This window comes from Apteryx rowi, unplaced genomic scaffold (genome assembly GCF_003343035.1).
Source record: "Apteryx rowi isolate R43461 unplaced genomic scaffold, aptRow1 scaffold_164, whole genome shotgun sequence".
NCBI classification, from domain to species: Eukaryota; Metazoa; Chordata; class Aves; order Apterygiformes; family Apterygidae; genus Apteryx; species Apteryx rowi.
This window is the reverse complement of record NW_020447908.1, coordinates 172,019-187,194: the sequence shown is the minus strand read 5'-3', so window position 1 is coordinate 187,194 and position 15,176 is coordinate 172,019. Positions and strand designations below refer to the sequence as shown.

Below are 15,176 nucleotides of genomic sequence, written 5' to 3'. Positions count from 1 at the left end.
TCACAGTTTTTATGAGTTTTGTGACCTTATGATTTATATAGGCCTTGAGAAATAACTATGTGTTTAGAATGGAGGAAAACAGTGGCCAATAAACATTCCCAGTAGCCTAAAACCAGGAACAGCTTGTTAGCTGAGGTCAGCTGTATGACCCAGAGCGTAGTGAAACTGCATTGTTATGGCTGGAGCATGGGGCAATTCAGGCATGCAAAAAACCACCCCAGTGATCCACCTCTCATAAAAAAGTCTTTCTTAGAAACAGAGGCATGTGATAATGACTTACAGAAAGGAAAACATACACAGCAGATCAGCATCATCCCTGGTATAAATTTACAGGGTTTAGTGGAGTTGCATCAGAGGTGGATTGGCCTAAGCTATTTTAAAACAAAAAAGTTTAAAACTTGCCAGAATTCAGAAGTGTCACCTAAGGAATTTTGCATAGCTTTCTTCTGATACTAAATGCTTATTTGTGAAGGCAAGCAGAATAACGAACATACACACAACACAAACTCACATACACAGCTCATGGACTTCAATAATTGAGACCATACTGCATAAATACACCAGCTTAAATCACCAGTGGGAGTTGCACATATGTCAAGGAAGAATTCATTAGATGGGACAGAGTTTGTCTTTCTTTCCCCTTCCTTTTCCTCCCTCCCCAGTGTAACTGCTTGGGATATACTCTCTTAAATCTGCTGAGCATTTGGATCTATATTCAGGGAAAGTCAAATCCTGTTTGGAGTTGCAGGGCTGTGAGATGACTCCTGCCTTTGGAATCAGCGCAATGCAAAACCTAATTCAGGACTAACACATGCACATATTGCTGCTTTGGAGGACAACAGTAATGTTCTCCTGGAAACACTCTCTCCATCCTTGTCCTGACTGCTTCTAGGTATGTCATCTAGAAAACTACACAGTGTTCAGGAATGGGCTGCTACTGAGTCCAAAAAGCCAGGGGATAGTGATGAAGAAGTGCTGTCTTCTGCATTTCATGGGTCCAGCTTCTGTCCTTGTTTTCTACTCAGGCAAAGGGATAATGTGACAGGTAGTTATGATAATGTACTATCTCAAATATCAAGGGGACCTGTAGCAACTCAATGAATTACAAACATAAATGATGTTGCGGCTTCATTTCTTTTGTTACCCATAAGAGAATGGTGCTCTAAGTCTTCATTAATTGATTACAATAAATAAGCCTTGAAAGGCAATAAACCATTACATGGCTGGCAAAAACACCTACTCTGTAATTAAATGGATAAAATCCTGATTTGATAGCTTTTGTTTCATTTATACTTCTAGTCAGGTATCTATTAATGCTTTTACTTTTGTTTGTCTACTTAGTAGTGATAAGCATATAAGAACAATCTCTGTAAGGTTCTGTGGTATTAAGCATTGATTCTTTCCTCTCCTTCACTCACAGCAAACAACACGCTAACCAAGACAGACAAGCCGTGAAATATATTTGGGCCAGATTCTCTTGTATGCGAAGAGAATCTGAGCAAGATACGCCATGCTTTCCTTTGCAGTCTAATAATGGAAAAGACAGTTTTTGGCACACTGGAGAGAACAAGGTTTTTTTGCTTTAGGCATTCTTCAAGGTATAAATTGCCCAAAACAGTAGTAGGAAGTCTGGGAAGGAAATGAGATAATGCCCCATCCCTTTCCTCACTTCAAGTCCCTTGAGCTGGCTTGYGGAGATGTCTGGCTTGCACAACAGGGATGAGGGACTCGTTTTGGCAGTGCAGGCTCCACGCTGCTGTTGCAGAGCCCTCCCTGTGCCATGTCTGCGGCCGTGCAGCGCCCGGGGTGCACGGCCGGCCACAACGTGAGGTTCTGCAGCATCCTGCCCTCCACTAGGGGTACAGCCGGGCACTGGCCACAACTTGTGGCACGCTAATTAAAGGGAAACCTGTTGTTTTGCTCTCTCAGTGCCAAAATATCATGACTGTAAAAAATAGCATCCTACGCGCCCTTGAGCCAGATGACATACGCGCTATGGTCATTCCCTCTTCTGAATAAAACGGTTTGTACTTGGTGGGGGGAGGATGTATAGTTGGGAGGGATCTTGAACATTTTATTAAAAGCACTTATTTTTCTCAGACTGAAACATTATTTTCATTGTTTTTTACATACAACTCCTTCCAGTTTGAACGGCTCATGTGTTTCATGCCATTGAGCCTAGGTGTCATTGCATAGTTCTCTTTAAAATTTTACAACATAACATAACCTCATTTTGTTACATTGTAAACATTTCCAAGATACAGGATCCTGTTTTTTATTACAGGGGTGAAATGGTAATAATCCCCCCTCTTTCCTGAAACATGCAGAAAAAACCTTTAAAAAATTAAATGTATACATTCTTCATTAGCTTTAACCTGAACTTGGTCTCACAGGCACTGTAAAGTCAGTCTGTCTTTCTTTCAGCACAAAAGGATGTTAAGAGACTAACAGAATATTACTGAAGGAAAATTCTGCCTGACTCACAGTAACAACACATGTTSAGATGAACAGATTCCTGAAACAGCTCCAGTGAATTGAATTTTCACATATTTGGCATATAACATCCCGTATTTCAGCTTTTCCTCATTTACTGCACGTTTCTCCTAAAACAGCTACCATGAAGTATCTTTTCCCTGCCTTGCATGATTGCCACATGTCTAACTGAGGAACCACATCAGCCAGGCAACTCTGAGAAATATTTCAAACTTTTGTCCCTTCCCTTGGGAAAATTCCACATGGGAATTCACAAAAATCAGAACTAGCAGAGGGAGAAGAGAGGACCTGATGAAGGATTGTCTTTTTCCCATAAGAATAAAGATCATGGAAGAGCCTCCTATTATCAGCAGCAAAAGGATATATCAGCTGGAAGGAATCTGAGTAAGGTTTCTTTGTAGCATTATGCTCTGGGAAGATCACATTAAAGGTGATACTCAGAGCAGTGATAACCTCCACCAAAAATTGCTATTCTTGCATTTAGAGATGTGACTACAGCACAGAGACACATGCCTGAACTAGTTTTATTTAACTACCTGAGGTACTTATGTCATAGCCTTTCTTCAATGTGCCAGGTTCCCACCTAGGGCAATAAAACCCATGCCACCGCAGCTTTGCCACTACTTAACTGGACAAAGTTTTGGCATCCTAAYGCATCCCTTAGTCATGTCTTTGACTGCAGCTTGGACATGGCTGTCTGACATGTGGCAGGTTGGAAACTGAGAGTCACCAGCTTTTGAGGGAGCCCCTTAGCCTGGAAGGAAGGTGTGCTGGAAAAGAAGGTGCAGGAACGTCATGCCGCGCGGGTCACCTGCTCAGGTGCCCATTAGCTTCCTGTGCCATTACAGCTCTGTGCTCCTCGCACACTAGCCAACAAACCACGGGGTAGGGAGATTAAAGAGACTGTTGAGATTTCATCCTTCATATGCCGTCAACACAGTGAACCCAGATAGCTCTCAGTACTATGGGGCTTAGGTCATTTAGGTGTGCCACTGCAGTTGGCAAAAGATGATGGGAGAAAGTGGGCAGAGCACTGGACTGGGACACTAAAGACACCGGCATTATTTCTCTGCCACCACTATCCAGTGAACCTGAGTGTCAGCTAACTTTCCAGTGCCTCAGTTTCCCAGTCTGGAAAATCAGATATTGGTATTTCCCTGAAAGAGTTTGAAAGCATCAGATGAACTGAGATGGCTACAATACTAGTGACACCATCATTAGTTCTATGATTTAAAGTGTCTTTTGTAAACAGTTAAACATACCTGACAGTACTGCATTCTTGCTCCTAACCCTTTTTAGCGTGGGCTTACAATTTTTATCTTTATGTATGGACAATGAGCAGCAAGGACAAAGGAACTTACAAAACTATATACTTTTTGAGTCTCCACTTCAAAATGTTTGTAGTAAAATACAGCATTGTGCTACTCTTGACACTACATGAAACCCCACTAATATCATGTGCTAATAAGTACATGATAACAAACAATATTTATAACCCAGAAATACTTGGGTATGTAGCCTTGTCTAGATTGCAGGGATTACACACTTAATATCCAAAGGCATTAACAGTCTTGCATATAAATCCCTAGATGTGGTAAGAGGCCACCAACCACATGTCCCTAAGCTCCTTAAAATGGGTACTTACTTGCAAGGAGCCTGAAGACTAAAGCATTTGGAGGAGAGCTGGTTTTCAAGCAGAAGATGATTGACATCTGAGGGACCCGTAATGGATGTGAAGGGCCCAGGTCTTATCTGCAAACTGGCAAAACCCCCCTGAGAGGGCTCACCAAGGGTTTTCCAGGCTCCTCTGACCATCAGATAAATCCCTAGTCATGGTTCAAGGTTTCCAGGTTGCTTTTTTCAGACCAGAGATGGCTTTCCATAGAGGGGCAGGGCTGCCCTTGTGCCTTACTCATTCTCCAAGAGAAGTTAGCCCTGAACCAGTCTGTGCTGAGCATGCTGCTGCTGTGCTCCAGAGAATGAGTTGTCAGAGTATGAGCRCTGGTGTGTTATCCACGCTTGTTTCATTCTTGACTAAACAAATCAGGTGAATGTATTCAAAGGATTTCTTCTTTGAAGAGGGGAATTTCCTGCACCTGAGGTCAGGTGTGAGCAGTTGGCCAGTTTTCCTCCAGACTTTCTAAATAAGTGATTATGGTGATTACGCATCAGTCAGTAAAATAGCATAGGCAACAAGGAGATGTGCTATGTCCTTCACAATCCTGGCAGTATTTCCTATTCAAGATTCAATTGATTAAGCTTTTCTACCCTTTGGTAGTCAGCATTATCCAATAAGGTAATTGTACCTGGGTGGAGCTTTTCACATAAAGTTACTGCAAGAAATGGCTTATTGCGTAAAAGTCTTAGCCAAATTGTATACAGGATAGATTACATACACTCCATGAAATTGTCAAAACATTGTGATTTGATTAATGAGGCTGTTAATTCTCAGACTTGTCTCCCATACAGATCCCAAGCCTCTTCAGTTATATCAAGAACTGTGAGGTTAATGATATTCCCTGCCAGCCATTGCATGAGTCTGTCACGTTACAAATGAGTCTCCCTCTATTTGCAGTGTAGGAACTGTCTCAGACACCTAGGGCAGCACTAGAGGAAGAGCAAAATGCTTCAAGTCAGCGCATCATTCTGAATGTGAAATTCCTGTCATCCAGCATGACCAGTTCCCATTAAAGCCAGAGCTTAAGCTTGCTCTTCTCCAACACACATTTTGTCTCCTGATTCTTTTAATCCTTGAGGCCACAAGGCCCGCTCACTTCAGTTTTGCAGTCCCTTGCCCGTCTACCTTAAACCAAGATACTTTATGAGCAGAAAATCAGAGAGCTGCAATAAAGTAAACAAAATAGTTTTATACGAATTGAATCCTAAAAATAGCCCATCCTGTTTTCCTTAATCTGCAGTATCTATGTTATTCTGTAAAAGAATCTGAATGGCATTAACATAAGTAAGGATGACAGAACAGTTCTACATAGTTACTGGTGCAGAGATCTTCTTTTTCCTCAGTTCAGTCCTCCCTTCGTACACACAGACACAGGGACATGCAAATCCGTAATTGGGAAGGATGGTGAAACTGTGTTAAGTGCGGTAATTAACCATGTGTGTGTATTGATGACTTTTTTTAAAATTTCTTTCATTTTAAGCACATTAGTCTTAGCTGATTGGTGCATCATTAAAACAATAGTATCCACTACCCATGAATTACCCAGTAACCCAAAGAAGTTTAGTTTTCAGCCAGTCTCTCATCTGGGCCATATGCTTCACCTTACCAAATTCGAGATAAGAATGGCAGTATCAAGAATTGATATGCTCATGAAACACTTTAAGAATTAGACTGTACAACCTTGGTTTTGTTGACATCAGTGAGACTACTCATGTGAGCAAGGGTTTAGCAGCACAGGGCTTGGACATCGAGCTTTAGCGAAAGGTTTTACTGTTCTGTAGTATGACATCAAGTTGGGACAGTATCTATCTTTCTGCAATTAAGCCAACACAAATAACAACAAAAAATCTCTTCTTCTATGGTTTTAACAATTTCAATTGTTGTAAACTCAAAAACCCTCTTAGCATGTGTATGTGAATGAGAAATGCGCAATTCTTAAAGTTGAATCACTTAACAGAATTACAGATAAGCCTTCTTATATTCCCTAAGTGCTTATCAGCTTCACCTAAGGCAGGTTTCTGTTTTTTCATCAAATTAGTTTCATTTCAGTCAATACTGGTTAAGAACCTGTTACAAATCCTTCAGCTTCTACATGATTCAAATACCTTTGAATATTACATTAAGTTTTACAAAGACATGCTCATGTTTTCAGATGTTGTCCATAGTGATGCTGGAAAGCAGAAATACAATTTCTACATGCAATTTGTACCAGCCTGTCAAGAATAAAAGGCATAAAAGGGAGAGAGGAAAACAGGCTTTGTGATATGTTTTGCTATTGTTAAAAGAAAGAGGGCATCTCACCTAATAATTTAAATAAGATCCTGTTGGCTGACATTTTTAAAGCCTTTTGGTCTCTTTATTCTGGTTCCCTGGGTTGTGCCTCTGTAGGGTGCAGTAGATGGAAGGCTATGGATTAAATTTCATGTTGCCTATGCCCCACTTTATTTTGCCAAAACCCCTATTAGTGGGCAAAATGAATGGGTGGTTTTATGAAGCACCATTCCATTGGAAATGGTGGAAAACAACCTTTATGAAAGCTTTTTGAAAGAAATAGGCTTTTTAGACACAGGCTAATCTATAAAACTGCCAGGCTCAAATTTTCTGTTATTATCAAGGCAATAATTCCTTGGCACTTTGTTAATATGATTTGCCAGTTTTGCTGGCACGAATTAGGGACTGAGATTTAACCTCCTGCAACCTGATTTTCAAAATGAATTTAGCACACACTGTCCCCCCAAATAATTTAGAGGTAATGCATTTGTTTTGCAGTTTGCTGCACTTGGATATAATGCTAGGAAATGACAAATTTTATCTTTCCAGAGTAAAGACAGAAAGAAAGAAGTGTTATTATCACTGTTTCAGTGCAAGCGGATAAGCCTGAACAATCTGAAGATAAAAACCTTAACAGAATATTTAGAACTTCAGCCACACATCCAGCTTATGCATTTTCTCATTGTATGCAGCATTAATACAGTCATTAACTTCGATAGTGAAAGAAACTGGTTCAAAATATAGGTATATTAATAAGAAATTGGTGAAAATAAATATGAAATGAGCATAGGAAATCATAGAGATTGGAGCAGACTTTTTCACTGTAACCCAATTAGCTTTGAAAGAATTATATGCACCATTATTATGGTCCCTTATATTTCCAGTGGGTCAGATTTAGTGTAGGAGATTGTAAACTGGTTTGTAGGGAGCAGCTCAAAGGATTTGCATTCAATTTACATTTAGAATATGTTAGACAAGCTGAGAAGAGGCTGGAACACTCTTTCCAGAGTGCTCCATTTTATCTGTACATACGCATTAAATCTCAGCATGTCTGCTAGCTTCGCAGGCTCCTCTGGTTTGGCAGAGACCTCTAGCGGAGCAGCGTGCCCCTCCCCCAGGCACCGAGAAATACCTATTAATTATCCTCCAAACCATCTCTGATAGAAAAGTGTCACTTCTAGCCTTGACTGTCTCCCTTGACAGCCTGTTACTTTGCTTAAGTGATCTTATAGTTCCAACATTTTTCATAATATTTAACCAAGGTTTTACTTGCTGCAGATTAATCCCACTCCTTCTGTTATGGAGCACAATAGTTTCACTGCTCCCAAGCAATATTTCTAACACGAAACAGGAATCCGAGCTACGGCTCTTTCTTAGAGTACGTGATGTCAAATTGACCTTTGACTCTCATGCTTTAAATACATCTCTTGGCATCCTGTGCAAAAGAAAACAGACACCGCTTGCTTCCTAAAGATTTTACAACTTGCTCGGGCTAATTAATCAGTCTGCAACACACACGGCTCGGCGTTTACCTGTCTGGAGGAAGTGCAGATCACAGGAGCAAAGCACGGTTTGTCAGAGCTATCGCTCACCAGCTTTGTAATTAATTAATGAGCAGACAAAGGGAAATCGGTTCACATGGTCCCGGTTTTCTTTCTGCTACTGTGCCGCAATCCCATTACCCATTTGGCTATTTTGTTATAAGCAAAAGTAGATTTTGGTTCCATGGCCTATTTTGATTCCTGGTGTAACTTGGCCAAAGCCAGTGAAATTCCAGTAGGAGCAATTTGGCCCACTGTGTTTAAGTATTTAACCATCTGCACAAAAACCACAAAAGAGACGCCTAAACCAAAACCACTCATTTACATAATAAGGATGTGAACCTAGTACAGCCATGTGAAACTATCATTTTTCACATGTGCTTGTGAATCTTTTCCCAGGCTTTTGCAGAGGGAGGGGCAACCTGAGGGCTGGGATATATGAAGTGAGCACAGAGAAATGTGTGGGTGGGGAAAAATGAGGATTTTATTTTTTTTTTCCCTTTTATTCCTTAAGAAGTATGCAGCAATTACTTCTGTATTTTAAAGAAATGGTAAAATACCCAGAGGTTATAGATTGATGCTTTTCCTTAATGTTTATACAAATCTAAATACACAGTTAAAATAAATACACAAGTAAATGGAATACACCCACCTCTACAATTACAAAATCACTTTCCCATGGGGAAATTTAATCGTATCCCCATCTGTTAGAGCTTGGATTGTGCCCTGAACCATTATGGCTTATATCCCTTAATTATTTTGCATCATATGAAACGTAATTGTGGATGCTCTATATCTTCATTGCAAATCCTTCATTTTCTTTCTTAAAGCTACCTATATTCTTGGCCTTAGTTCTGTATTGTGGAAATGAATCCCAGGGTTAATTAGGCTTAACAGAGTAACTCATGGTCCTGATCCCACAGTCTCTGCCTAAGTTACATTCTCACAGAGATAACAGAACTTTTTCCAGAGCGAGAAATAAAGGGAAAAACCGTGACCATGACACTCTGCTTCGCCTAGGAGCTCCAAGGGAACTGAGCCACAGCCGTCTTGCGTGCAGGCCCGTGGCAGACATCGTGCCCCACGGGGAACCTCGGAAAGCCCTTTGCTCAGCAGCCAGGCTTTCCTCTGGTGCCTGCTGCGAAGCGCTGCTGACCTTGGCAGCGGAGGGGACGGCGGCATGCAGGTTCTGTTGATGAAACAACATATTCTCAGGTGCAAAAAACGTGCTCAGAGTTTGCTACTGATTAATGGATCGGCGCTCTTAAACAGCAATTTGAAATCTGCGGTTTGCAAACACATTTGAGCACTTCTTAGGGTATTTTTCTGGGACTTGCTGCTCGTGGGACTCTCATGGTGCCCTGTCCTGCTGCTCCAGCTCCACCGCAGCTGAAAACTGACACAGCTCTGTTAATTTAAGTGGATTCAACTTAACCCACTGAGTCCTAGCCTTAGCAGTGAAAATGCAAGTCCTCTTTCGTGTGCCTATTAACATGTAGCACTAGATATGTCTAATAGCTACCCTTATAGCTTGCAGCTGAGATGCAGTTCCCAGTGTCGTTCCTCCAGTGAAGAACGGGGAATGTGCAAACTGCGGCAGTTTGACAAAACTTGCATAAGATCAGAAAACACGCATTACCCTATGCATTCTGCATGCAACTGCATATCCTGCTTCCCAAGTGCATGTGTTAGACTCTTAAGAACAAAGTGAATCTGTATTCCTGGATACTGTTTCTAAAAGGAACAGTCCTTGTGATATTATCAACTGCTGAAAATAATGGTGTGATTTTGACTTGAAAACATATTATTTTTCTAGTAACACTATTTCATGGCTTTGAACTAATGTGTGTTTTAAAGCATTTTTGGATACTGTCTAGCTGCTTTGTCCTCTTGGTCAGAAAAGAGGTTTATTATGGTAGAAATGAAAATACTGTGAAGGTATTTTCATGATGGTTCAGCAGAAAGCTTCAGATCTCAAAATCCATAGGCTTGATATAACAAAGAAGATAGATTACCTCTGTTTAAATTAGAAGGCCCGCTGCCAGAACAGAGGTGATGGATTTCTTACTTGTAATGTCTTACTGGATATCTGATATTAGATATCCTATAATAGACTCACAATAAACTACAGCAGATGTTTGAAAGGCACATAATTTGCAATTGATTATACACATACATCACAAATCAGGTATTGTATATATAATATTACCTGGTGAGCTACCCTCTATTCATATTGCTTATGTTAATCAGAGATGCAACTATACAGTCAATTATTGAAATTTTATCACTGGTCATCTGCAGGAAATAAAACTTTGTTTGCAGTACAAATAACTCCCAGCTGCAGTGACATTTGGGATACAATTTTCATAAAGTTCATCTCTGGCTTCCGGGTGTGCAGGCCCAGTTTGCACCCACAAAATGAATTCTATAGACCAGAGTAGCAGCATTTTCATTACTTGAATTTCACCTGAAATTCTTTACTTAGAAACTATTCAGGTACGTGTATCAGATACGGTCAGAAAAAGAGAAGGTATTTTGCTATCAGGTAAGGAGAAAAGTCAGAGAGTAAGTCTGGGTTTGGCCTTGATACCTGAATCAGATGCAAGAGAGGAGGTTCAGAGGTGGAAACCCGACACTGAGAGCAGAATGTCAGGCTAGAAGGGGTTTGAAATGAGCTTTCTTGTGCCACTTGGAAGCTGGAAAAGGAAAGCAGGGTTTCTTCTGAAGATTTTGAAAAGAAGAATAGATGCATCATGATCACTTCAATATTATTCACTCATTTTCACATATTCTTTGCCTCCTTGGTTGGTTCCTGTGTGCTTTCACATGAATTGAATGCTGCTGAAAATGTACAGACATTTCCACACAAAAGAACACAAATATATCATTTCAATGTGAAAGAAGTGCAGAACAGTGCTCTCATTTAAATGATGCCTAAAGCCAAGAGACACAGGGTCTAAGATATATCAGAACAAGACACAAACATCTCTACCATGTTTAAAAGCACATTTGTTTAACTGCTCCATGCTGAGATTACATTCAGTATTTTTTCCCTAGGCCTAGAGCTGCTGAGACAGACAGTACATGGCTGACCTTTGGAGTGGGATTTTTGTAAAATAAACAAACTGGATGGCAGAGTATACAAGTTACAAACCTCTTTAGAATGCCATATGTGAAAATCTTACAAACAGTCCATAAACATCACCTGCTGGGTAGGACTTGAGGAAGCTGCTGCAGAATTCGCTACGAACATTTTTTCCCCCTGAAACATTGAACCATCTGGTAATGGCAATTTATGCTGTAGCTTTGCTGTTGGCATGTGCCTATAATTACAAAATATGTGATTACCAGCTTCAGCCTGGAAGCACCATCACCCTACAGCACAGGTTCAGAAGCACTGACAGACTGACCAGGCGGTCGGGGAAGACTAAAGTACCTGCGGTGACACCAGCAGAAAATTTGTCTTTGTACCTTTGAAGGCAGCTTGACTGAAGTTAAAGGCGGACATTTCACTAAATGTTGTGATTGCAAAACTGAGCTCCTAGTTTTTCTTCCAGAAACTAACTTCCTTATGAGGAAGTTAGCATTTGATCTAATTACCACTGAAGCAAATGGTTTTTTTCCAGTATCAACACAGAGAGTTGGACCAAGCTCAACTGYGCAGCAGTAGGTTTTAAACTTAGTAACTTGGTTGTGACCATCTCTGTTATAATTCATTTTCTGAAACAACAAAGAGATTGCTTTAAGAGTTAATTTCTTACTGAGTTTATTTTTGAAATAGAATTATTTTTCAGTTACACATCTCCAAAAAATGTTTAAAGACCTCATGCTTTTTTACACATAAACCTTCTGAAACACAAAAATGATGCCTTTTTCTGTTAAGAAATTATGTTTAAATATTCACTCTTTGGCTGACTTTCATCCTGGGAGTGAATTTTTATGGCTGATATTTAAATCCTTGAAAATAGGGGCTTAAAACAGAATCTTTGAAATGTTATAAACTACTGTGCAGCAGCCCTGGCTGGCACTGGTCTACTTAGCACTGCTTGTAATCTACAGTTTGAATATACTGCTCAAGAAATACTTAGATTTTAGTGGACAAAATAGATATGGATCCTAAATGACTTGCCATGAGAAATGGAATTAAGAACAGTACATATGGTTTAATAGCTTTATCATTATGAACAGGCACAAAGTCCAACATTTTAAAGTCATTATCCTCTTGCACAAGCTGGTACAATTATACTTTTAATCAAGAATTTCTACTTCTTTTGTTACTTCCTGCCTTTCTGAGTTCCTGTGATATACAGTTCCCATTTTGGCCTCATCCTGTTTTGCCCTACTTCTTGCGCGTTAAGAAGTCTAGCTCTACTGTAGGCCAGCATTTTTCAAATGCAGCAACATACAATAAACAGGAAAGATTCCCTCAGAGACACTGTTGTTTTTAGCTGATCAAAAGACCATTCCAGCATCCGCTTCTTGCTCAATAAAAATATTATTTGAGGGAAAAGAGAAACAACTCTAGATTAGCATTGCATCCTTGGCTTTGCGAAAGCCTCAGCAAAAGACAATGCTGGTACCAYTGCTGCTTAATGTACTGCTGCTTAAGTCCACCCTATTTTAGCTACATAGAGTAAAGAGACTAACAAATCAATTTGTAAAAGAAAATACAGTGTCCTCTATTTTTCCTGAATTTTAAATTATAGCACTACTTACTGCAGTTTAGCAAAACACATCCAAAAGTTAAGGCGGCTGCCCTGACAGCGTGCCAGGAGCCTATGAACTGCATCCGATTTGCATGTTTCGAGTGCGTGGGAGTTTTGCAGCAAGAGGAACTTCAGGATTTGGGCTTCATAACTCGATCTAAGACAGGGTCATTACTTTGACCCTGATTAAGAAGTTTGAAGCTCAGACCTAAATGGAAGCATATGAATACCCTTCTGAATGGGAGCATTTTCTAGTGCCTCATCTTCCATGCAGTGAGGTCTGCTGATATTACAAGTCCTAGCATGCGATGTCCCATCCTAATAGAAACAGTCTTGTTTATGTGTGGAAGCACGAATATTTGGGCATCAATTCAGTCACATTATTAGGCATGTGCCTAATTGTAAGCACCTGTTAGCCACATTAAATTAAGTGGGATTTTAAGCATGTGTTAAACAGGGCTTAAGCATATGTTTTGGTAGGCGTTTGCTCTGAGTGAACACTGAGGAAGATAAAGTAAATGAACTGTGTTTTCTGAATTAGGCAGTCAATGTTGTACGCGCTTCTTATACTTTGGTATTTTCCTTTCCATTCCCTTCCACTACATGGATGCTGTTCATACCCTGATGCCCTACTAGTGTCTTTTTTGCTACAGCAGATCTCTAGCTGCTGAGCAGCAGGTGGCTGTGGCGCACACGCTCTGCAGGAGTGACTTTGAACCCCCTTCAGCGAGCAGCTGCAGCAGAGGTCCTTCACCTTGGCATGGCGAGATTCAAAAAGGCTCTGAATCAAGCCCTGGGGGCCGGCCGGATCTCAGAGGCTACGGAGTAGCACTGCTCAGGCAAAGGCACTTTTGCACTGTAAGCATATCAACAAGTGGTATATGTTAAAAGAACAGTTTCAGTTCTTGGAGAAAATGTTTACTTCTACATAAACAGAACATAAAGTTCTTGCACTTGTTTTCTGTTTTCATTTTCATCTGTAATCAGATTATAGTGCTTATTGTGCATTAAGCTTAGCACATGGCAAGCAATTTTCTCACAGTTACAGGACTTTTTTACCTTCCTGACATGAGCCAATGCTGGTGATCAGCTCTGTCTCCAGCATGACAGAAATGAGCTTCTGTAGCTAAGTCTGCCAGCTTTCCTGTCCAGTTGAGGCAGCTATTTCTGAGGATTTGGGGTGGAATTTATTTCACCTTATGGTAGTTATCTAAAGTTGGGCAGACACTCCAAACTAGGTACTCCATGGTAGCCTTGGGGAGAGAGAGAAGCACCTCAAAAGATTGATTTATCCTGTTGTCCGGCTAGGATAGTGTTCTTGCTGGAGTATCTCTCTCCCCATAAGCCATAGGAGAACCCCAGGTACCCAGGTTCGAGCAGACACCTAGCTCTTAGAAGCCTTAATTAGGTGACATGATTCCTACTCTTTCTGCACTTGCCCACTATTTTTCTAATAATCATTTTTAATCAACACTTACTTACCATGCCTGCTCATGCCTTGCCCTTCTAGCTACAAGGCAATTCCACCGTAAATACAGGTTATTTCTTACACACATGCTAATATCGCGCTCTGTTACAAGTTCCTTCCATGTGGTAACTAATACTGTGCAGCACTTCTTTTGCCAGGAGGAAGCCTCTTCTGCGGATCATTCTTAACTGTTTAAAAGCATGCCTTGTGTCATTAAGCTCAGTTTTCAGTTGCCAGATGAAGAGAGAAAATTGCAATGGACCACAGCACAGGGACAGACAGGCAGGAAAGTTTTAGACATTAGCAGAGAACTGAAATTCTTCTGGAAGTTATACTGGTAGTGAAGTTATAAGGGTGGATGAGAAAGGTATAATGTTGGGGGAATAGATGGAATTTAGCCTGTAAGTTTGGCCTCCAGCCCGAACTTTCATGTGCGTACAATACAGTTAGCAGACACCTGTGCTTGGGACTTGAAACTTGGCTGGTCAGTACACCCACGTGGGGAAAAATGGCATATTCGGACTTTGATCTAATGCTGTGACCTAATTTTCCAGGAAGGACAGCTCCCGCTCTGTCACTCTCAGTCTGGGCGAGCTAGCGATTTTTGCGGTTGAACACACAGCAGGTTCGGAGAGTTCAAAAGTGAGGGTAGCTCTCCTTGTGGACAGAGCCAACAAAGGCAGACGTTTGGCAAATACAACTGATTCCTGCTGCTCTTATCTTTGACGTGCTGCCACCGTTTTACAAACACCTTTCAAAGGAAACGTGTTGCAGCCAGGCCAAAGTAGCAGTGTGCATTTCCACTGTTTTTGGCTCACCAGGGTGCTGAAGTGGATGCGTACGTAAGCATGGAAGACGCTGGGCACTGCCAGAGGAGCACGTACTTCGTACACATCAAAGGCAGCAGGACTGGGAGCCGGCTCGCAGTGCGTGGGCTCCCGCCGTCGCAGCCTGCTGAACGTGAGCGCGGCCCTCGCCAGCTGAGGCGCAGATGTGGGAGCGCCGGCTGACGAGAACGG

The 15,176-nt window shown here is 41.1% G+C and overlaps 1 protein-coding gene across 1 annotated transcript in view; it reads right to left on the bottom strand.

The window, feature by feature from the left end:
• The window catches only part of NRP1 (neuropilin 1), a 114,946-nt gene that overhangs the window by 78,911 nt on the left and 20,859 nt on the right, over positions 1-15,176 (bottom strand). The window lies entirely within an intron of this gene.